This window comes from Saccopteryx bilineata, chromosome 1, assembly GCF_036850765.1.
Source record: "Saccopteryx bilineata isolate mSacBil1 chromosome 1, mSacBil1_pri_phased_curated, whole genome shotgun sequence".
Classification (NCBI taxonomy): Eukaryota; Metazoa; Chordata; class Mammalia; order Chiroptera; family Emballonuridae; genus Saccopteryx; species Saccopteryx bilineata.
The window spans coordinates 217510537-217534064 of NC_089490.1; the positions used below are offsets into that span (position 1 = coordinate 217510537).

The 23528-nt window shown below is 41.4% G+C and overlaps 1 pseudogene; it reads right to left on the minus strand.

Moving 5' to 3' along the window:
* LOC136319460 (solute carrier family 25 member 3 pseudogene) overlaps positions 1-15926 on the minus strand; it is a 44509-nt pseudogene extending 28583 nt beyond the window's left edge.
* Positions 15927-23528: the final 7602 nt, after the last annotated feature.

Sequence of the window (23528 nt, forward strand, 5' to 3'; positions counted from 1 at the left end):
ACCCTGAAGAAAGTCCTTACCGAACAAGTGGGACTTATTGTTCCCTAAAAGAAGGAAGAGAGCAGTGCTGAGATTGTTTCCATTAACTGTAAGGTACCCAGGAGGACCGCAGAGGTCTCATTCTGGTTTGGATAAATCTGGGACAGTCCAAAGGTTGACAGAGGGTGTAGGGAAAGATTGTTAATTTGCACACTTGAGCTTTGCAGCCTGACCCCTTTGGAGCGTACTTCTCTTTAAATGGCAGAATCAGGGCTCCAGCGACCTTTCCTCATCCCTCCTGTCCCCGATAAGCTGCAGAGAAGTTAAAGTTACTCTGCTTGTCTGATCTGCTGTTGTATTAACGTTTTAACTTCCCTTGTCTGTGCCTTGTCTTTGCCGAGTTAAGATCAAATTGGTTTCTACTTCTGTGAATCTACTTCACAGTTCTAACTGACCATAAGTTAAAGTTTTATTTTAAAATTATTTTTCTTTAAAAAATTAGCAATTCCAATTGCAAGGTTGGTAGTAAGGCAGCCCAGATTCTGAGACTTGGTGTTGGAAGGGCCCTCGCAGTCCATTGTTGTGAGGGTTCTCTCGTGGAGTTCTTCTGAAAGCAGAATAGTCACTACTGTCACTAGATGGTGTGTAATGATGTAAATAGAAGAGTTTTGTAAACTGTAGAACAGTCAACAGATATTCAACATTATCAGCATTTGTAAAGATGGGTTTTCCACTGTTGCCAGCTTTACTTATTATAGCATGCATTTTCATATTGAATGCCTGTGTTACTTTTTGTGAATGTAAGTTAGAATCACTTTATAGAGCATTTGGTGACATTTTCGCCTCAAGCACTCAGTCCTGTACAGGTGAAGGTTGTATCTGTCCCTTAGTGGGACAAGAGATGATTTTCAGTCATAGGACTTGACATGAAAGCATTGACTCCCATTCTTACATTCCCTTCTTGCAAGAGAAAGCCTTAGTTTGATGCTAGTGCATCTTTAACCTTCTCGCAACTAATTTCCCTCTGTTTTTATAAAATTAAGAAAATTTTTAGAAGACTTTATTCATTTTAGAGAGAGGAGAGAGAGAGGGAAGGGGGAGGAGCAGGAAGCATCAACTTCCCCATGTGTCTTGATCAGGCAAGCGCAGGGTTTCGAACTGGTGACCTCAGCATTCCAGGTCAACGCTTTATCCTCTGCGCCACCACAGGTCAGGCTAGACTACTTTTCCTTTGTAATAAAGAAGGAGCTGAGGAGGTGTCTGTCCTGAGTCTTTGCCCAACAACAAAATATGCTATTTTGTGTTCACTGCCTTTATTTGTATGACGATCTTCTAATTCTGGCAAGTAATCATATCCCATTTATGGTAATACCATAAAAATATTCTTGAAAATATATTTTGTTTAAGAAAAAAGAACAAACCAATTTAAACAAAAGTATGAAGAGAATATTATTATAGGTGGTGTTCTACTATAGCAAGCACCGTGAGGTGGTGCCGGACTCGCTGATGTTTGGGACACACAGCTGTCTGTGGTTCTTGAGGAACAAGCCATTGGTCGGAGCACAGCCCTTGCTAACAGAGAACATACTATTTTCTTTTTCCTTTTTTTTTTTGAGGATGTGTTAGAATTTTAAGCTAAAACTATAGATTTTTAAATTTTTTCCATTGATTTGAGAGAGAACTATAAACTCATTGCTCCATTTAGTGGTGCACTCATTGATTACTCTTCTTATTTTAAAGTTTTTATTTATTGATTTTTAGAGAGAGGGGAAAGAGAGAAGTGGGGGAGAAGTGAGAATAGTTACTTCTCCTATGTACCGTGACCAGGCAAGCCCAGGGCCTTGAACCGGCAACCTCAGCGTTCCAGGTCACCACTTTATCCACTGCACCTCCACAGGTCAGGCGAGAACATACCATTTTCATGTGGCTTTTTTTTTCTTTTTTTTTCAGTGAAAGAAGGGAAGATAGAGAGACAGGCTCCCTCATGTGCCCCTACCGGGATCCACTCAGCAACCCCATCTGAGGCCGATGCTCTGCCCATCTTGGGCTGTGCTCACAACTGAGTTATTTTCAGCACCTGAGACTGAGGCTGCAGGGAGCCATCCTCAGTGCCTGGGGCTGATGCGCTAGAACCAATCTAGCCGTGGTTGCAGGAGAGGAAAGGAGAGAGAGAGAGAGAGAGAGAGAGGGAGAGAAGGGGTGGAGAAGCAGACAGTCACTTCTTTTGTGTGCCCTGACCAGGACTTGAACCTGGGACATCCACATGCCAGTCTGACTCTCTACCACTGAGCTAACCAGCCAAGACCACGTGGCAATTTTAAAATGTTTGAAAGCAAAACTCATGTGTCCCTTAAGTTTTTCCTTCTCATGGCCTCTCCCTTCCAGTCGTTCCAGTGTTTGTTGTATGTGGCTGCTGCCCTATGTATGCGTGAGTCAGTTGGTTTCTGTCGAGTGACGTCACGGAAATGGCGCCGTGAGCAGCGCGTCCGACAGATCTCCCCTAAATCACAACAAATTTATCAACTAGAAACAGAAAAATTTATCCTCGGAGCATTCCAGAGTTCCACACAAACTGAAAGCGAAAGGACTGTTATCACTTGAATCTGAGAGACGAGGGTGTGGAGGAAGCTACCGCAGGGACGTTCATTCAAGCCGCCAGGGAGTGCGCCTGTGGTGAGTCAGCCCACACTCAGGAGCCGCGAGCAGCCACCGGCGTGCCCGGTCCGGTTGCAGAGCGAGCACCGCCCACACTCGGGAGCCGCGAGCAACCGCCGGCGCGCGCCCGGTCCGGTTGCAGAGCGAGCACTGCTAACGTTCCCAGCGGCCCGCGCACTGCGAGTGAGAGTCGCCAGCCACCGGTGCCCGGAGCACCCCATTCGCGCGCGTGCCCTGGGCATTCCACAAGCCCAGAGCGCCCTACTGGCCCGCACACCCAGGGTGCCCCATTATCCTGCGCCTGGTGCGATCCAGCCGCCAGCGGCAGGGCGAGTGGGAGAGGCACCAGGGTGGTCTTCTACTTGGGAGATTCTCTCTGTGGGCGGGGCACCTCACCCAGCCATTCAAGCTAACAATCAAGCATTGGGGGAGGGGCGCGCGCAGGCAGCCCAAAATACCTTCGGGAGCACAGCTGCGACCCAATCACTGAAATTAGCTTAACCCATGAAATCTGCGCACCCTCGGTTCTAATTGATAAGATCTCTCTCAGTTCAGCGACCCAAGACAAGAGGCGTGATATTTTTTAGTGCCTCTCGCTAAAGGGGTGGGGGCAACTTCTGATTGATAGAGCCTCCATATTCAGGGATAAACGCTAACAAGAAGGACTTGGCAGATAATAAGATCTATACTACACTAGTCGCAAGCAGAGACTAGTACCTCTTCTTCCCAGCCAAAACAGGCTACAAAGTGTGGAAAGCCTGGGTTGAGAGGTCCAACTGAATGCTAGGCGCTGAACAGTCACCTTGACAACAATTGACTCCCACCCCCGCCTGATTACACTGGAGGCCCTGACTGCCAGAGCCTTTCCCAAAGCCTTGCACTGAGTGGGGATAGAGTGGGGATTTCCCAGCTCTTTGAGCCTCTTACTCCCCAGGCAGAAGCAGTTGCAGCCTTATAGCTGGATCACCAGGCTGCTAATTCAGGAAGGGGGGACTAGGAGAGAGAATCCAGGAAAGCAAACTCTCTCATTGTTGGACCCTGCAAACGCCAACAAGCCTTGACTACCAGCAAGACTAAAGCCAATTATATGACATTGCCATAGAATCCCATCAACTGCAAATCCCTACCTAAGTGTGACACAGGGGCAGAGCCTGGGGTACAGAGTCACCGACCAGGAAGAGGGAGAGAAAAGAAAAAGGAAGAAGTTAACCTCTCAAAATCAAGAAAAATCCACAGATTTTATAACTTGTTCCACTAATTCTTTGTTGTTGTTGTTTCTTTCTTCTTTCTTATTGCTTTTATTATGATTTGTATTTCCTCCACCTTGGTCCTTATATTCTCTGCCCATCTTATGCTTCCCTTTTCTTGAACTACACTACCCATAAGTGTTACATTTTATTTCTCTTCTTCATCCTCATCCTCCTTTAAGGTTATACTCCAAAACACTTAACTCTCACTCTCTCCTCTTTTTTTTTTGATTTGCTTTATTTTGTTTTTTTCTCTTCCTTTTTTATTTCTTCCTTCGTTTTTCTCTTTTTCTTATTTTTTCCTTTCTATTCGTTTTTTCTTTTCTCGTTTTACTTTCCTCCCATTTAATCCTCAATCACGAACAAATTAGTTAATTTGGGACTCAAGGCTTTTTTTGGCTTTATTTTTCTTTTTTGCTTTTGTTTTTGTTTTTTTCTTGTTTGTTTATTTTTGTGGCATTTTGGGTCCTCCCAACCCAAGGTCTCCATTGTATTTAGTCTTCGCTCCACTTAATACAACAGATTTTTACTTATTATTTTTATTTTTTTTCTTCTTTATTATTCTTTTTTTGGTCCTTTTTTCTGGTTCCCTCTTATCCCTCTCATTATATCTCTTAGTTGACCATCACTTACAAGCAAATCATCTTATGCTTGTCTAATATTTTCTTCCTTTTTTTTTTTTTTTTTTGCATTTAGTAGGTCCCTACTCCCTTTTTTGCCCCTTGAACTCTTCACCCCAAATCAGGCCCTCCATTATAGGCACGATATTTCCCTGAGGAGGGGAGAGGAGGGAAAGAGAAGAAAGAAAAAAAGGGGGAAATAATAAATTATTACTGTTTTTTTTTGTGGGGTGTTTTACCTTTTTTTTAATTTTTTATTTTTATTTATTTATTTTTTTACTTTTTACTCTTTATTAATTCTAATTAGTGCTATCAACAAGACCACCCTCAGATGCTAATAAGAAAGAGGAAATCGAATATTATGGATACAAAAGAAAGAGAGGTAACACAAATAGATGTGGAAAAATCTATGGAGAAAAGACTTAACATATTGGAAGCCTTGGAACTAAATGACAGAGAATTTAAAATAGAAATCTTAAAAATACTCAGAGATATACAAGAAAACACAGAAAGGCAATATAGGGAGATCAGAAAACAACTCAATGAACACAAAGAATATATTACCAAGGAAATTGAAACTATTAAAACAAATCAAACAGAAATGAAAAACTCAATTCACGAGTTGAAAAACGAGGTAACAAGCTTAGCTAACAGAACAGCCCAGATTGAGGATAGGATTAGTGAAATAGAAGACAAACAACTTGAGGCACAACAAAGAGAAGAAGAAAGAGACTCAAAAATAATAAAAAATGAGAAAGCCCTACAGGAATTGTCTGACTCCATCAGAAAGAATAACATAAGAATAATAGGTATATCAGAGGGAGAAGAGAAAGAAAATGGAATGGAGAATATACTCAAACAAATAATAGACGAGAACTTCCCAAGCCTGTGGAAAGAACTAAAGCCTCAAATTCAAGAAGCAAACAGAACACCGAGTTTTCTTAACCCCAACAAACCCACTCCAAGGCACATCATAATAAAGATGACACAAACCAATGACAAAGAAAAAATTCTCAAGGCAGCCAGGGAAAAGAAGAGTACAACATATAAAGGAAGGCCTATTAGATTATCATCAGATTTCTCAGCAGAAACTCTACAAGCTAGAAGAGAGTGGACCCCAATATTTAAAGCCCTGAAAGAGAGGAACTTTCAGCCAAGAATACTATACCCATCAAAACTATCCTAGAGTATGAAGGAGATATAAAAACATTCACAAATACAGAAAAGATGAGAGAATTTATCAGCAGAAAGCCCCCACTCCAGGAAATACTAAAGGGGGTTTTCCAACCAGATTCAAAGAACAAAAGAAAACAAAACCACAAGTAACAGCTCCACCAAGAACACAATAAAACCAAACTTAAACTGTGACAACAAAGGAAAAAAAGGGGGGAGAGGATGGAGATTAACAGTAGCAAAGGACGATGAAGTGCAGAAATACTTATAAGATAGGGTACTACAATGAATATGGTAGGTACCCTTTTCATTACTTAATGGTAACCACCCTTGAAAAAACCACCACAAAAACACTTGACTTAAAAAAGGTAGCAACAGAGGAAAGAAGTATGGAACACAAACAAACAAAAACAAATGATAGAAAAACAAAAGAGAAGAATCAAACTAGATACAAAACTAACAGAAAGCAATATATAAAATGGCAGTACGGAACCCACAAGTGTCAATAATTACACTAAATGTAAATGGATTAAACTTGCCAATAAAAAGACACAGAGTAGCAGAATGGATTAAAAAAGAAAATCCAACTGTATGCTGACTACAAGAAACACATCTAAGCAACAAGGATAAAAACAAATTCAAAGTGAAAGGCTGGAAAACAATTCTCCAAGCAAACAACACCCAAAAAAAAGCAGGCGTAGCAATACTCATATCTAATAATGCTGACTACAAGACAGAAAAAATACTCAGAGACAAAAATGGTCATTTCATAATGATTAAGGGGAAGTTGAATCAAGAAGACATAACAATCCTTAATATATATGCACCAAACCAAGGAGCACCAAAATATATAAGACAGCTACTTATTGACCTTAAAACAAAAACTAACAAAAATACAATCATACTTGGAGACCTCAATACACCGCTGACGGCTCTAGATCGGTCATCCAAATAGAGAATCAATAAAGATATAGTGGCCTTAAATGAAATACTAGAACACCTGGATATGATAGACATCTACAGGACACTTCATCCCAAAGCGAGAGAGTATACATTTTTCTCTAGTGTACATGGAACATTCTCAAGAATTGACCATATGTTGGGCCACAAAGACAATATCAGCAAATTTAGAAAAATTGAAATTGTACCAAGCATATTTTCTGATCATAAAGCCTTGAAACTAGAATTCAACTGCAAAAAAGAGGGGGAAAAACCCACAAAAATGTGGAAACTAAACAACATACTTCTAAAAAATGAATGGGTCAAAGAAGAAATAAACGCAGAGATCAAAAGATATATACAGACAAATGAAAATGAAAATACGACATACCAGAATCTCTGGGATGCAGCAAAAGCAGTAATAAGAGGAAAGTTCATATCACTTCAGGCCTATATGAACAAACAAGAGAGAGCCGAAGTAAACCACTTAACTTCGCACCTTAAGGAACTAGAAAAAGAAGAACAAAGACAACCCAAAACCAGCCGAAGAAAGGAGATAATAAAAATCAGAGCAGAAATAAATGAAATAGAGAACAGAAAAACTATAGAAAAAATCAATAAAACAAGGAGCTGGTTCTTTGAAAAGATCAACAAAATTGACAAACCCTTGGCAAGACTCACCAAGGAAAAAAGGCACAGGACTCAAATAAATAAAATCCAAAATCAAAAAGGAGAGATCACCACAGACATCATAGATATACAAAGAATTATTGTAGAATACTATGAAAAATTATATGCCACCAAATACAACAATCTAGAAGAAATGGATAAATTCCTAGAACAATACAACCTTCCTAGACTGAGTCATGAAGAAGCAGAAAGCCTAAACAGACCAATTAGCAGGGAGGAAATAGAAAAAACTATTAAAAACCTCCCCCAAAATAAAAGTCCAGGCCCAGACGGTTATACTAGTGAATTCTATCAAACATTCAAAGAAGACTTGGTTCCTATTCTACTCAAAGTCTTCCAAAAAATTGAAGAAGAAGCAATACTTCCAAACACATTTTATGAGGCCAACATAACCCTCATACCAAAACCTGGCAAGGATGGCACAAAGAAAGAAAACTACAGACCAATATCTCTAATGAATACAGATGCTAAAATACTGAACAAAATACTGGCAAACCGAATACAACAACATATTAAAAAAATAATACATCATGATCAAGTGGGATTCATCCCAGAATCTCAAGGATGGTTCAATATACGTAAAACGGTTAACGTAATACACCATATCAACAAAACAAAGAACAAAAACCACATGATCTTATCAATAGATGCAGAAAAGGCTTTTGATAAAATACAACACAATTTTATGTTTAAGACTCTCAACAAAATGGGTATAGAAGGAAAATATCTCTACATGATAAAGGCCATATATGATAAACCATCAGCCAACATCATATTAAACGGCATAAAACTGAGGACTTTCTACCTTAAATCAGGAACAAGACAGGGTTGTCCACTCTCTCCACTCTTATTTAACGTGGTGCTAGAAGTTCTGGCCAGAGCAATCAGACAAGACAAAGAAATAAAAGGCATCCATATCGGAAAAGAAGAAGTAAAGGTATCACTTTTTGCAGATGATATGATCCTATACATCGAAAACCCGAAGGACTCCACAAAAAGATTACTAGAAACAATAAACCAATACAGTAAGGTCGCAGGATACAAAATTAACATACAAAAGTCCATAGCCTTTCTATATGCCAACAATGAAATATTAGAAAACGAACTCAAAAAAATAATCCCCTTCACGATTGCAACAAAAAAAATAAAATATCTAGGAATAAACATAACAAAGAATGTAAAGGACCTATATAATGAAAATTACAAAGCATTGTTAAGGGAAATCGAAAAAGATACAATGAGATGGAAAAATATTCCTTGTTCTTGGATAGGAAGAATAAATATAATCAAAATGGCCATATTACCCAAAGCAATATACAAATTTAATGCAATTCCCATCAAAATCCCAATGAGATTTTTTAAAGAAATGGAACAAAAAATTATCACATTTATATGGAACTATAAAAAACCCCGAATAGCCAAAACAATCCTAAGGAAAAAGAATGAAGCTGGGGGCATTACAATACCTGACTTTAAACTATATTATAGGGCCACGATAATCAAAACAGCATGGTATTGGCAGAAAAATAGACACTCAGACCAATGGAACAGAATAGAAAGCCCAGAAATAAAACCACATATATATGGTCAAATAATCTTTGATAAAGGGGCCAACAACATACAATGGAGAAAAGAAAGCCTCTTCAACAAATGGTGTTGGGAAAACTGGAAAGCTACATGCAAAAGAATGAAACTCGACTACAGCCTGTCCCCGTGTACTAAAATTAATTCAAAATGGACCAAAGACCTAAATATAAGACCTGAAACAATAAAGTACATAGAAGAAGACATAGGTACTAAACTCATGGACCTGGGTTTTAAAGAACATTTTATGAACTTGACTCCAATGGCAAGAGAAGTGAAGGCAAAGATAAATGAATGGGACTACATCAGAATAAAAAGTTTTTGCTCAGCAAGAGAAACTGATATCAAAATAAACAGACAGCCAACTAAATGGGAAATGATATTTTCAAACAACAGCTCAGATAAGGGCCTAATATCCAAAATTTACAAAGAACTCATAAAACTCAACAACAAACAAACAAACAATCCCATAAAAAAATAGGAAGAGGACATGAACAGACACTTCTCCCAGGAAGAGATACAAATGGCCAACAGATATATGAAAAGATGCTCAGCTTCATTAGTTATTAGAGAAATGCAAATCAAAACTACAATGAGATACCACCTCACCCCTGTTAGATTAGCTATTATCAACAAGACGGGTAATAGCAAATGTTGGAGAGGCTGTGGAGAAAAAGGAACCCTCATTCACTGTTGGTGGGAATGTAAAGTAGTACAACCATTATGGAGGAAAGTATGGTGGTTCCTCAAAAAACTGCAAATAGAACTACCTTATGACCCAGCAATCCCTCTACTGGGTATATACCCCAAAACCTCAGAAACATTGATACGTGAAGACACATGTAGCCCCATGTTCATTGCAGCACTGTTCACAGTGGCCAAGACATGGAAACAACCAAAAAGCCCTTCAATAGAAGACTGGATAAAGAAGATGTGGCACATATACACTATGGAATACTACTCAGCCATAAGAAATGATGACATCAGATCATTTACAGCAAAATGGTGGGATCTTGATAACATTATAAGGAGTGAAATAAGTAAATCAGAAAAAAACAAGAACTACATGATTCCATACATTGGTGGAACATAAAAATGAGACTAAGAGACATGGACAAGAGTGTGGTGGTTACCAGGGGTGGGGGGAGGGAGGACATGGGAGGGAGGGAGGGAGAGAGTTAGGGGGAGGGGGAGGGGCACAGATAAGTAGATAGAGGGTGGCGGAGGACAATCTGACTTTGGGCGAGGGGTACGGAACATAATTTAATGACAAAATAACCTAGACATGTTTTCTTTGAATATATGTACCCTGATTTATTAATGTCATCCCATTACCATCAATAAAAATTTATTAAAAAAAAAAAAAGTTGGTTTCTGTCTTGGGGAAGCTTCGTGTTTGCTGTGTGTATAGAAGCAGTCCTTGTTCTGATGCCCCAGATCAGATGAGAAGGAGAAGTCAGGACCAAAGGAGATGAGTAGGGAAGACACAGAAAGAAGACTCACAGGGAGGGTGATGCCTGGGACTGTTTGGGGGAGCAACTGGGTAGAAATTCAGGAGGAATGTTTATGTCCTTAAATGTACAATATAGGATTGTAAAAAAAAATGAAATGGAAATGTATCAGATGGTGAAGGTACAAAGAGTTTTAAGATTTCTTTTTAAAGAAAGATTTTTATTGCTTTTACAGGGGGTGGGGCTCGAGAAGTATCAATTCATAGTTGCTTCATTTTAGTTGTTCATTGACTGCTTATTGTAAGTGTCTAAATTGGGCAAGCCCAGGGTTTCAAAACAATGACCTCAGTGCACCAGGTTTAAGCTTTATCCATTCCACCACCGAAGGCCAGGCTGTTTTTTAAGACTGTTGTTGAAAGATCTGCAAGTGTCTTTCTGGCTTGCTTCTCTGTACCTGAAGGTTTCTCCTCTCTAAGAGTGGTTGATTAAATGAGAGATTGCTTGGAAAAGGCTTTGAAAAGTCAACAAGTGCTATATGAATGTAAAAAAAAAAATGTTTTTTCATTAGTTATACTATTATTTTATAATGTCACCCTTAGGACATCCATATTCTAGTGTATATTTATAATTTTCATGGTTGTTTTACCTTAGTGTATTATTTAAAAGGATCCCGTGCTTCCCAGGGGTCCTTTCATAATGGGCCTTGCCATTCCTGAGTCTTGGGCCTTGATTTATTGCTTGTTTTTTTCATGAAGCCTCATGGTTTTTATAGTACCAATCCATCAATGTTAAATAATGACTTTGTGTTATCATCATAATGTTTGACCACTTGGCTGGGTATAAAATTCTCAAATGCCCTCACCTCTACTCCCAAACTGTATATGCATTGTCACTTGGCATTGAATGTTACTTTGGAAGCCAGCTTAAATTTTTTCCTTTATATATGTGACTTGAGTTTTCTCTGAGATTTCTGTAGGATTCATTCTTTTCCTTTGTAGTTCACTGACTTACCAGGATATCTTGATGTTGATCATAATGTTTCAGTTTGTTTCCTTGATGGTAGGTATACCTCTTATCTGTAGGTTTAGATATTTCTTTTTTATTTCATATGTGTTTTCTTCTATCTTTGGTTTCCTATTTGTTTTTTCTTCTCAAGGGTCATATGTTGCCTGTATGTTTGTTGCCCTGAATGTATACTTTTCTTTAACTATTTTTTCCTTTACCTTTTCCCTTGAGGTTGCTCATTTTTCTCAGGCTAATAATATCAAGTTATTGACTCCAGTTTCAGCTGGAACTAAACTTCTTACTGCTTCTGAGATGGCTTCATTTTATGAATAATCTGAATAATCACCTAGGTGGGCATTAGCTGGGCCATGGTAAATCATCCTAGGTTATTGTTTTCTGAAAATGTTAATGTTTCTCAGAAGTACTTGCCCACTTTGCCTGCTTTGGGGTTATTGTGCTAAAAGTCACGTGGGCACTTGTGAAAAGCAGTGCTCCTTGGCTTCCTGCTCTAGGAATTCTGGTTTGGGAGGGCTGGGGAAGGCCTCAGAAACCTGCATTTTCATAGGGCTCCTGAGTAATTTTGATGCAAGTGACCACCAGACCACACTCAGGCTCGCCTACTTGGGAGCGTCAGCTATGAGTGACAGCTATACTCTGTCATCAGGCTGGGCTGACCCAGTGTGCAGTCTCAGACAGTGGTCTGGAGCCCTTGGAGCAGATCTCATGTTACGTTGGAGCACTTGTTGGGTGCATAGCATACCCAGCACTATGCTAAGCACTGTAGGGTGTTATAAGAAGAATTGCTTTGTACCTTTGTGGCCATGTATATGTAGCTCTGCTTGAAAACATAGTTAAATGAACTTATAGCCAATATGACAAAGCCTGATGATAGAAAACAGTCCAAAAATAACCTTGAAACTCACCTTCTAGACCAGCGGTTCTCAACCTGTGGGTCGCGACCCTGGCGTTCAACCTCCGTCGGGGTCGCGACCCACAGGTTGAGAACCGCTGGTTTAGACAGAGTGAGGATTTGTGTTGTGTCACTGATACCCTGTTGTTTCCACTCCCACCCCGACCCCAATCCCAACTCATTCTTGATATTAATCCTGTCTGGCCCTCTCCCAAGATCATTTGTATAATTGAAAGTGTGCCCACAAGCCTAATCTCCAGATTGGTGGATTAAAACAAAGCTGATTAGAGGTTTCTAATTGTAAACATGTGAAAAGATGGTCACTCCTTAAAAGATGTTATGGATGATGAAAACTTGTGTGAGTTACAGGGACTCATGTGCATTGTGTGTGTAACCTGCTTGTTGGTCACCAGGCTACTCTGACCATAAGATGTGGCACTGTTTTGTTGCAAAAATGACACACATCTGTTGCCCCTTGGAATGATCGCCTGGTTCCTGGGGTTCCCTTCCCTGCTTCTCCTCCAAACCTTGCCCTGTCACACTCTCAGTGTGGCCTTGCTCTGGGGCCTCTGTGGCTGGTAATGCTCATTGTCAGAAACAGGGATCTGGGCGAGAAGAAGGATTTCACGGGAAAGTGGTAAGTTGAGTTTTGACCCCAAGAAAATACACTGCTCACAAAAATTAGGGGATCAGGGAACATGCAGATACCCACCCAGTACTTCAGCCTTTTTTCTAGTGCATTTTCATCAATGAAATAAGAGTTGGTTTTGCATTTCACTTGCATATTTGAACAACTTTCTTTGACTTGTCGTTTTCTAATGTTCTTGTTTAATAAAAAAAATCAAATGTTTCTTTTTTTATCACTTTATATTCATTTTCAAATATCCCCTAGTTTTTGTGAGCAGTGTAGTTCATTTTATAATAAAAAATATATACTCATAACTTTTTCCTCCATATACATATGTTTACTCACAAAATTGTCTCAGCTTATAGGTCTCTCAAGGCATCTGAGAGTTCCTGGAAGGCACCTGTGCCCCCTGGTGTGTGTCTTTTAAGGATGCGGTGAGGGGGTCTGCAGGGGCCGTGTGCCATTGGCTGCATCCTGCAGACTCTTCGCTGGGGTCTTGCCCCTGTTTTTGTCTCTTCTGCATCCTCAAGGGCCGTTCCTGGCTCCCCGGCCCACGGTATGAATGTTTCTCCCATGATCTGGACTTCACTGGTCCTGGTAGTTGTGAGTGTTCAGACGATGTGCAAGTCCTCTCCCTTTTCCTCTTCTTGTTGACTTCCATTATTGTTCCTTTGTCATAACGTGTAACAGCTATAGATGAGTCTCATCCCTTTGGGGACATTTTGAGGTCTGGATGCTTTTACTATACTGAAGAACACAGGGCAAGGAAAGAGCCCTAGTCAAGGGGCTGGGGCCACCCTCTAGTCAGCCAAGCATTCAAGATCCAGGACCCTTTGGCATGGAACTGCGTGTCATTTACCAGTTATGAGCCCCCCCCCCCCGCCCCACCTATGCTGCCCGACCTGCCTCCCCCCTCTACTTGTACATTCTAGTCTCTACTTGTTCACGGGGAAGTAGGGAGAGCCTTCTCAAATCTTTTGGGTGAAGTCCAGACATCCTGTCCACCGCCTCTCCCCTGATTTCCGTGTCCGCAATAGAGTGGGGTTCTCAGTAAATTCTTTCGCCTTTTCCCCTTTTAAATCTTCTATTTAAATTAAAGTTTGACATGATTTAGTTTTAATCAATCCACCTCGGTTCTTTTCATTTGTAAGTGTTCACAAACAGCCCTGTTCTCTTCAGATACCTACCCACAGTCTGTGTTGTGTCCACTGGTTTGCGATCCCTGACTTCAGTTCGCAGTCATGACCTGCTTTCGTTTGGGTGATATGGGGAGGTGTCTGTGTTTACTGTTTGTTCACAGGTCTCCTGTTCTCCCAGACTCCTCAGAGGCCACCAATGCAACTCCCCGGTCTCGTGTCGCAATTCTTCAGTACAGTAAGTTAATTAAAGCTATGTTTTCACCCAAGATTGCCTCATTTATTTCAAACAAGGCTGAGTATAAAGAAAGCTATATACTGTTAGAGAGAGATGAGGCAAAGTTTCAGAGCTCACTCCACAGGGAAACAGATTTATCTAGTAGTTTGTTTTAGCTATTAAAAACTTATATATAAAAAAGGAAATAAGCCTTTGGCTGTTGCCAGAGGGTGAGAAAATAGCCCAGAAAGTGAAATGAAGACAGAGGAGGAGAGCCCCCCTTATTTGGAGTTTTTAGGGTATGTGAAATGTTGCATTTTTCCTTAACTGCTCACCTAAACAGTAGTGTTCCCGAGGAAGGTGGTGCCTGGTCCAGGCAGGTATGTGGACGAGATTTTTGTAGCTCCAGGGGAAAATACAGATCTACTAAAATTTTCATGAGTTTCTTATATTTGTCGGATTCTTACAGATTGTCTAATAATTTTGCAGTAGTTTGGAAATTTCCATGAAGTCCATGGAAATTGCCTTTATGTCCCCTTATTTAATTTCTCTTTAGTCTCGTCTTCCCTCTTGGAAATATAAGGAAAAAACCCAAATAAAATTGACTCAAAGCTGACTGTTGAAAAACATCCATTACTGTAATTGATTAACTGACCACCCCCCCCCCCCTGCATACTCAGAGAGCAAAGAGAGACAGTTAACAGCTCCTTCTCTTTTTAAAGAGAGTCCAGGAAAATCCCATGATGTTATTAGAACACAGTGATGGCCACAGGTGCCAGGAAGAACTTGGGGAAAGAAACAAAAATTTATTGGGACTCTGTCCCCACTTGGCACAGGCTCTGACGGGCTTTTGAAAATCGATGTCAGTGATTTTATTGTATACTGAGGACGGCCCCTCAAGGTGTGGGGATTGTTCTCATTGTACACTGAATGAACTGAGGCTTGGGGACCACCCAGACAGGGCGGACAGAATTAAGATCCAGACTCTTTTTACAAGCAGACCCTGTCTCTGAATATTGAACTGGTAAACCTCGCACGTAACAAATGAGATTAGTCATCTGTACAGGTAATTTAGGGCTTGTCTGTGAACACCCTGCACTCCAGGGTGACTTTGGAGTCATCTCAGGAAGGCAGGACTGGAATGAGATGGTAAGGAAGAGACTGACATCCTACCTGATAAAGACCACTAACCGAGAGGGCTGGGTAGTCTGGAGCTCAGAGGAGGAGGGATGTTGTTTACGTACACCCTTCTCTGGCCTAGGAAAGGGGGGCGAGCAGCTGTGGGAACTCTGCATTGTGGAGACATTTGCTCTGCCACTGTGGTTGGTGTCAGCATACTGGCAGCTGTGAAATGTTCACTATGCTGAGAGAAGGCAGTGTGGACAAGGGGCTCAGAGCAGGCTCTTGGGGACCACCTTGCAAGGAAGAGGTCATTAACATCCCCCCAGCTGAGGGTATGGAGATTCAGAGCAGGTGCACTTTGACCTCAGAGTGGGTGGAGGCAGGTTTGCTCTCAGAACTCTCGAGGACCCTGCTCTGCCTCCTTGAAGTCTTGTCACCCTGGGATGCAGTGCATTGGTTTCTGCATCAGTTGGTGGTGGAGACCAGTTCACATGGGTGACATGAGTTCCTTGGAGTCAGGCGGTGTCCCAGCTTACTGGCTAGTGCCTTCTGGGGGATGCAGTCCCTCATTGCCGTTCACTCGCTTGCCTGGCCTGGGACTGCATGGGTGACTTCCCCTAGTTGGTTTGGGTGACCCAGCTCTACTGGTCTGTGCCCGGCAGTGACATCTCAGAGTATGTCGTCACCATAGTCAGAACTCCAGCCCTCAGGGGAGCAGCCAGCCCTGTGGCTCTGCCTGCTCTGGCAGATGGCCCTAATGTGGGAGTTTGCGATGCTTATCTGACAGCAGTGACTGGTGGAGATATTAGCATATCATTTTAATAATTCAAAAATCATAAAGTATGCCACTTTGGGAACTAAAGCATTCAAAAGGAGTTTAGTTGGTTTCCACTGTGTGGAAACACACTGCTATGACCAAAGCACACTTCGGATCTGTGAGCATCAGAGCCCTGAGGGGCTCACACTCCACAGTAACATACATCGCTTTGTTCAAGAGATTCCACCGTGAGAGGCACTGTCCAGGCAAGAAGAGCCCTGGTTCTTTACAATTACTCTGCACTGTCTGAACGCAATGCATATTTGAAAACAGTTCGCTCTCTTAAAACATCCTAAGTGCTCTTCACTGCAATCTTCATCAAGTATTCATGTTTAAACAAACCCTTTATTTGAAGGTGGTGCAAATGCTAACTTCAGTCCAACCCCTGCCTCTGTTTCCATGTTATTATCAACTCCCAGTGCTAATGGTGTTAGAACCAATCCGAAAGATATGAGCTTTCTGGGTACAGTCATGGCCGTAAACTTGGAAGCTGTGTATGGTTATGGTATCTCAATGTGAAATGAGACTAGAGAAGTTTTAGGGAAAAACCCTCAAGTGTCAACAAAAGACAGTCATACCCTATTATAAAATATGTTCTTACAGTCAGACCTAGTTAAGTTGCAGGTCATGCCTGGCCCACCGCCATGCATGCAGCAGTGTAATGCAGATCTTTATAACGTAGGAATCATATCATGCTGAGTTCTCTCTCATTCCCTCACATGTAGCACCAAGTTCCAATGCTGATATGTGGGGGAAGACATTGAATTTCTTCTTGTTTTCTAGTGGAACACTGGGAAGGGCATTTGCAATACTATAATTGTGTTATTTTTCAGGTCAGTCATTCTGAGTGGCACAAACATTTCATGTAGGCTTCAATTCCAAGTATTATAAAGATTTAGGGCAAAGTCAGGACTTCTTGAAAGATGCCTCAGTCTCCGGGGTACAACCAATGTGTGATGGGCTGACAGTTTGAGATCGTTTTTTAAAATAAACACTTCTCAAATTTGGCATGCAAAGTCAGGCATTTAGAAAGCCAGGAAAATAAGCCCATGCATAAAATATGGCATTAAAAAGGTAACTGTGAACTTTGCAGATGGACTAGCATGAGCAAAGCTGTCTTTCGTTAGGTGGGACACAGGGCTGGCAGCTCTTTGCGGTAAAAATCCAGAGTAGAAACTTAAGCTGTTTAGTTGTTTTGAAATAACAGCTACAAGAGAGGGCTCCTTTTGGTTCATCCATATTTTATTGGGGCAGCAGTTAAAATATTCATTGGAGACACCCATCTGTAGCTAGCAGCACTCTTGGGGGGTGTTCAGATGGAGATCAGATTTTTAAGTCACTCTTTACATGGAGAGAAAAAGACAATCATTTACGAGAATTAATAGCACCGTGGACAGGGGCTGCTCAGGGATTTCAGAGCAAACTCTTTCCCATGGTTTATTTTTCTCTTGCTGCCAAATTCTTCAACTACTTGCTTCAACTAAAGGAAGGGACTCCAGGCATAAGATGGAAAAGTAAGAGAACAGAAAATGGGGTCAGAGAGTTAGTTGTGCAGGGATTGGTCAACAAGAGAGTGTAGGCTGAGTGTCGTGTAACATGGTGCTGGATGCTCTCTCTGTGTGTATGTGTGGTTGTACATATGTATGTGTGTGTGCGATTTTACCTGTACCATGTGTGTATGTAATGCATGAAGTGTGCATATGTGTGGTATATGCATCCATGTATGTCCATGCATGGTGTGTGTATGTGCATGTGGTTTGTGTATGTATGTTGTGTGTGTTTTATGTGTGTATATGTATGTATGGTGTGTGTATGCCTGTGCTGTGTGTATGTGTGCCTATGTGTGTCTGTGTATATGTGTGCATGTTGTGTGTGTGGGAGTGTAGATCCCTGCTGGCCCCCAGCGCCTCCTCATACAGGAGAAGCCTCGGGTCCGAGCTAAGGCTGCTCTGGTTTCCCTTTGCCTTGAACTCTGAGCATGTTCAAATGCCTTTGCTTCAGGATAATAGTCTTGTCTTTTTTCCTAAATTGAAAAAAACCAGTTTTGAATGGTTACTCTGCGCCAGGTGTGGGACAGAGCAGTGAAATTCACCCCATTGTCTGGCCTTCCTGCAGTTTCTTTTTTTAATTTAATTTTATTTGTTTTATTATTATTTTTTTTTACAGAGACAGAGAGAGTCAGACTGAAGGGGATAGACAGGGACAGACAGACAGGAACGGAGAGATGAGAAGCATCAATCATTAGTTTTTCGTTGTGATTGCGACACCTTAGTTGTTCATTGATTGCTTTCTCATATGTGCCTTGACCGTGGGCCTTCAGCAGACCGAGTAACCCCTTGCTCGAGCCAGCGACCTTGGGTCCAAGCTGGTGAATTTTTGCTCAAACCAGATGAGCCCGCACTCAAGCTGGAGAACTCGGGGTCTCAAACCTGGGTCCTCTGCATCCCAGTCCAATGCTCTATCCACTGCACCACCGCCTGGTCAGGCCCTTCCCGCAGTTTCATGTGGTGGGGCCCCATTCTACAGACCAGACAGTGCTGAGTGTACCCGCACGGCGGCTGAGCGACATTCTAAACTCTGGCATTCTGTTTCTGGAGCCCATACCCTTTCCTGCTGTGAAGTGCAGATCCGTACATCATGAACGCGTGTGTGTGTTCATGTTTTAAAAGTGAACTTTCTATTTTGGAATACATATAGATTTGTAGAAAAGTTGCAAAGGTAATACAGAATTCCTTCCCTTCGCCCAGCTTCTGCTATTATGACCAGCTCATATAATCATGGCAGTTATTAAAGCTCAAAAATCAACATTGGTACAATGGACTAAGCTACAGATCTTTTTCAGACTTCCTGTTTCCCCACTAATACCCCTTCTTTGTTATAGGACCCAACCCAGGACCTCACACTGCATGCTGCATGTGTGGGTTTTGACCCTCAAAGAGCACAGTGAATGTTGAGTCACTGTTGGCTGAGTTCTCCTTACTCCAGATTGGGGAAATGAAACAGTGTAGGATGGCATTGCTGGCCTCCTGGCCCTTCCTCCTGGGAGGTCACAGTGTGGGGTCCAGGATTCTGTTGTCTGATTGACAGTGGAAACATTGTTTGGGGAGAAGATTTAGAACAGACATAAGGGGATGGATTCTAAATAGAGACTACACTTTGCCCACATGTAGCAGTGAGAAGCCCAAGACACAATTCAAAAAACAAAAAATCCTGGGGGAGAAAGATTTTGCAAGAAGCAACCTCTGCAGTGTCATGAATGTCAAGTTCATGATGCTTTTGAATTCAAAGTCTGCTAGGAGGCTCAATAGCACTGTCTGTTAGAGCAGAGGTCCCAAGCCCTGGTTTCCCACTGGCATCACCTGAAGAGCTTCAAGAGGTACCTAGGCCTGAGTCCCACACCCCAACATTGTGATTTCACCTGTCTGGGCTGTGGCCTGGACTTTGAAATTTTGAAAGATACCCCAATGACAATACTGTCAGCCAACTTTGGGAACCAGTGGTCCAGTCTCACCATCTCAGCTGGAGAGCTAAAGCTCAGGACAGTGGGTGACAAGCTGGTCTGGGGTGCATGGTGCTGGTCTGGGCATGACTGATAGTTGACAACCAACACCTCCTGGGATCACATATGATGTCCATGGGTCATTTCTGGTTACTTTTCCCTCTCAGTCTCTCCTCTTCTTCCTTAGGAAGTGTTATCGACTCTTCTGGTTTTTCTGCCTTACATGTGTGCTTCCAGCTCTCTTCTCCCTAGTGCAGGACCCTGCCTGGTCCTGTCCCTAGCTCCTGTCCCCCATCTATAAGCCACCTGGGCCTGTTCATGCCCTGCCTTCTTCTTCATTCTCTGCAGCTGCCTCACCCTGCTGGGTCCTGACCATTTTGAACTTCCTCAAGCCGACATACTACCGTTCTGCGTACTTACTGTTCCCTCTAAAGACAACGACCTCATATTCTCTTGGGGCCTCTGCAGCCGCCTCCTGTCAGTTCAGCTCCAGGGTCAGCTCCCTAGGGAGGCCTTTCCCTCCTCCTGTGCTGGAGTTTCCCACAGCCTGGTCTGCACCTGTTTGTCATCTTACCTGCTTTCTCTACACAGCTGTGAGCTCCTTGAGGGCAGGGGCTGTTGGTTTGAAAAGTGATCCTAGAGTACACACAGACATAAAAGTTATATTTTTACATATAATTATGTGTTATTATATAGTTATACATAGCTTTGCACATACTGGTGAGAAGAGCAATGCAGCTAGCACCGTGCAACCGAGACATGGAATGTGAGCCTCGAAATCCCTCAGATGGCACGTCTCCCTGCTCTGACCGGTTTATGCTGTTTATTGTTCTTTTGTTTTTCTTCATAGTTTTAGTTCATCTCTATCTCCTGTGTTCCAAGTCGAACAGTCTTCCCACGCTCACTGACTCAGGGCTGACCCTGTGGCCAGTTAAGTCACACTTCAGTGTGGGATTTGTTCTTCCGCCTGTGGGGTTTTTATAAGAGGAGATGTCTGCAGCTGGGGAGGCAAAGCTCTGGCATAGGGGTGACCAGGAGGCTGGTGGGAAGACAGTGGCTTTTGTGGAACTCCCGGCAGCTGGCTGAGAGGGCCTGCTGGGCAGACCTGTCAGCATCTATACCTTTAGTGCATGCTGCTTTGAAGATAATGGAAATGCTAGATCTTTTTTTTTTTTTTTAATTTGTTGTATTTACATAGATACAAGTGTTCCCCTAAATATATATCCTTCCCTCCCACCCCCCGTATCCTCCTTGATACCCCCTTTGCCCCCTCTCCCATTGCCTTCCCCCCATTCCTCCATGATTTACTATCCTGCCCTCAATCTCTCTGTGTTATGTGTATATACTTTCCCAAATGTCTTTCCTTTCTTTGATCCCCTGTTCTCATCCCCTTTCTCTCTATCCGCTTTCCCTCTGGATTCTTTAACCACTTCTCTGCCTCCCTTCCGTTCCTCAGTTCACATTGCTCATTGGATTCCTCATAAAAGTGAGGTCATATAATATTTCTCCTCTGTCTGGCCTATTTTGCTTAGCATAATAGTCTCCAGATTCATCCATGTTGTTGCAAAGGGTAAGATTTCCTTTTTTTTTCACAGCCACGTAGTATTCCATTGTGTATATATACCAATGCTTTTTAATCCACTCGTCCACTGAAGGACACTTGGGCTGTTACCAGATATTGGCTATTGTAAACAATGCTGCCATAAACATGGGGGTGCATTTCTTCTTTTGAGTCAGTGATTTGTTATTCTTAGTACATATTCCTAGAAGTGGGATGGCTGGGTCAAAAGGCAGTTTGATTTTTAATTTTTTGAGGAATCTCCATACTGTTTTCCACAGTGGCTGCATCAGTCTGCATTCCCACCAGCAGTGGAGGAGGGCTCCCTTTTCTCCACATCCTCCTCAGCACTTGTTATGTGTTGTTTTGTTAATGAGTGCCATTCTGACAGGTGTGAGTTGGTATCTCATTGTGGTTTTAATTTGCATTTCTCTAATGATTAGTGATGTTGAACATTTTTTCATCTGCCTATTGGCCATATGTATGTCTTCTTTGGAAAAGTGTCAAGTCAGTTCTTTTGCCCAATTTTTGATTGGATGGTTTACTTCCTGGTGTTGGGTTTTACAAGTTCTTTATAGATTTTGATTATTAACCCCTTATTGGACTGTTGGCGAATATGTTCTCCTGTTGTATGGTTTGTCTTTTTATTTTGTTCTTATTGTCTTTAGCTGTGCAAAAGCTTTTTAGTTTGATATAGTCCCGTTTGTTCATCCTGTCTTTTATTTCACTTGCCTGTAGAGATAAATCAGCAAATATATTGCTGTGAGAGATGTCGGAGAGCTTACTGCCTATGTTTTCTTCCAAGATGATCATGGTTTCACGACTTACATTTAAGTCTTTTATCCATTTGGAGTTTGTTTTTGTGAATGGTGTAAGTTGGTGGTCTAGTTTTATTTTTTTGCAGGTAGCTGTCCAATTTTCCCAACACCATTTGTTGAAGAGACTGTCTTTACTCCAATGTATGCTATTACGTCCTTTGTCAAATATCAGTTGTCCATAAAGGTGTGGGTTTATTTCTGGGTTCTCTGTTCTGTTTCATTGATCTGTATGCCTGTTCTTATGCCAGTACCAGGCTGTTCTGAGTATGATGGCCTTGTAGTATAACTTGATATCAGGAAGTGTGATACCCTCTGCTTTATTTTTTATTTTTAAGATTGCGGAGGCTATTCGTGTTGTTTTTTGGTTCCATATAAATTTTTGGAATATTTGTTCTATATTTTTGAAGTATGTCATTGGTATTTTAACAGGAATTGCATGGAATTTATAAATTGTTTTGGGTAGTATAGACATTTTAATAATGATTATTCTTCCTATCCATGAGCACAGTATATGCTTCCACTTGTTTGTATCTTTCTTGATTTCTTTTATCAATGTTTTATAATTTTCCAAGTACAGATCTTTAACCTCCTTGGTTAAAATTACTCCTAGGTACTTTTTTGTTGTTGTTGCAATAGTGAAGGGGATTGTTTCCTTAATTTCTCTTTCAGACAGTTCATTGTTGGTATATATAAATGCCACTGGTTTCTGAGTATTGATTTGATATTCTGCCACCTTGCTGAATTCATTTATTAGTTCTGGTAGTTTTTTGACTGAGGCTTTATGGTTTTCTATGTACAGTATTAAGTCATCAGCAAATAATGAAAGTTTTACTTCATCTTTTCCAATTTGGATGCCTTTTATTTCTTCTTCTTGTCTGATTGCTGTAGCTAGGACTTACGGAACTCTGTTGAATAAGAGTGGTGAAAGGGGGCACCCCTGCCTTGTTCCTGATCTTAAGGGTATTGCTTTTAATTTTTGCCCATTGAGTGTGGTGTTGGCTGTGGGTCTGTCATAGATGGCCTTTATCCTGTTAAGATATGTTCCCTGTATTCCCACTTTGCTGAAAGTTTTTTATCATAAATGGGTGCTGGATTTTATCAAATGCTTTTTCTGCATCTATTGATATCATCATGTGGTTTTTATCGTTCCTTTTGTTTATGTGATGAATCACATTGATTGATTTGCAAATATGGTACCAGCCTTGGCTCTCCAAAATAAATCCCACTTGATCATGATGTATGATTTTTTTCATGTATTGCTAGATCCGGTTTCCTAATATTTTGTTGAGAATTTTAGCATCTAAATTTGTCAGGGATATTGGTCTATAATTTTCTTTCTTTGTAGTGTCTTTGCCTGGTTTTGGAATCAGAATTATGCTTGCCTCATAAAAGGAGTTTGGAAGTTTTCCCTCTCCTTGAATTTTTAAAAATAGCTTGAGAAAGGATAGGATTTATTTCTTCTTTGAATGTTTGGTAAAAT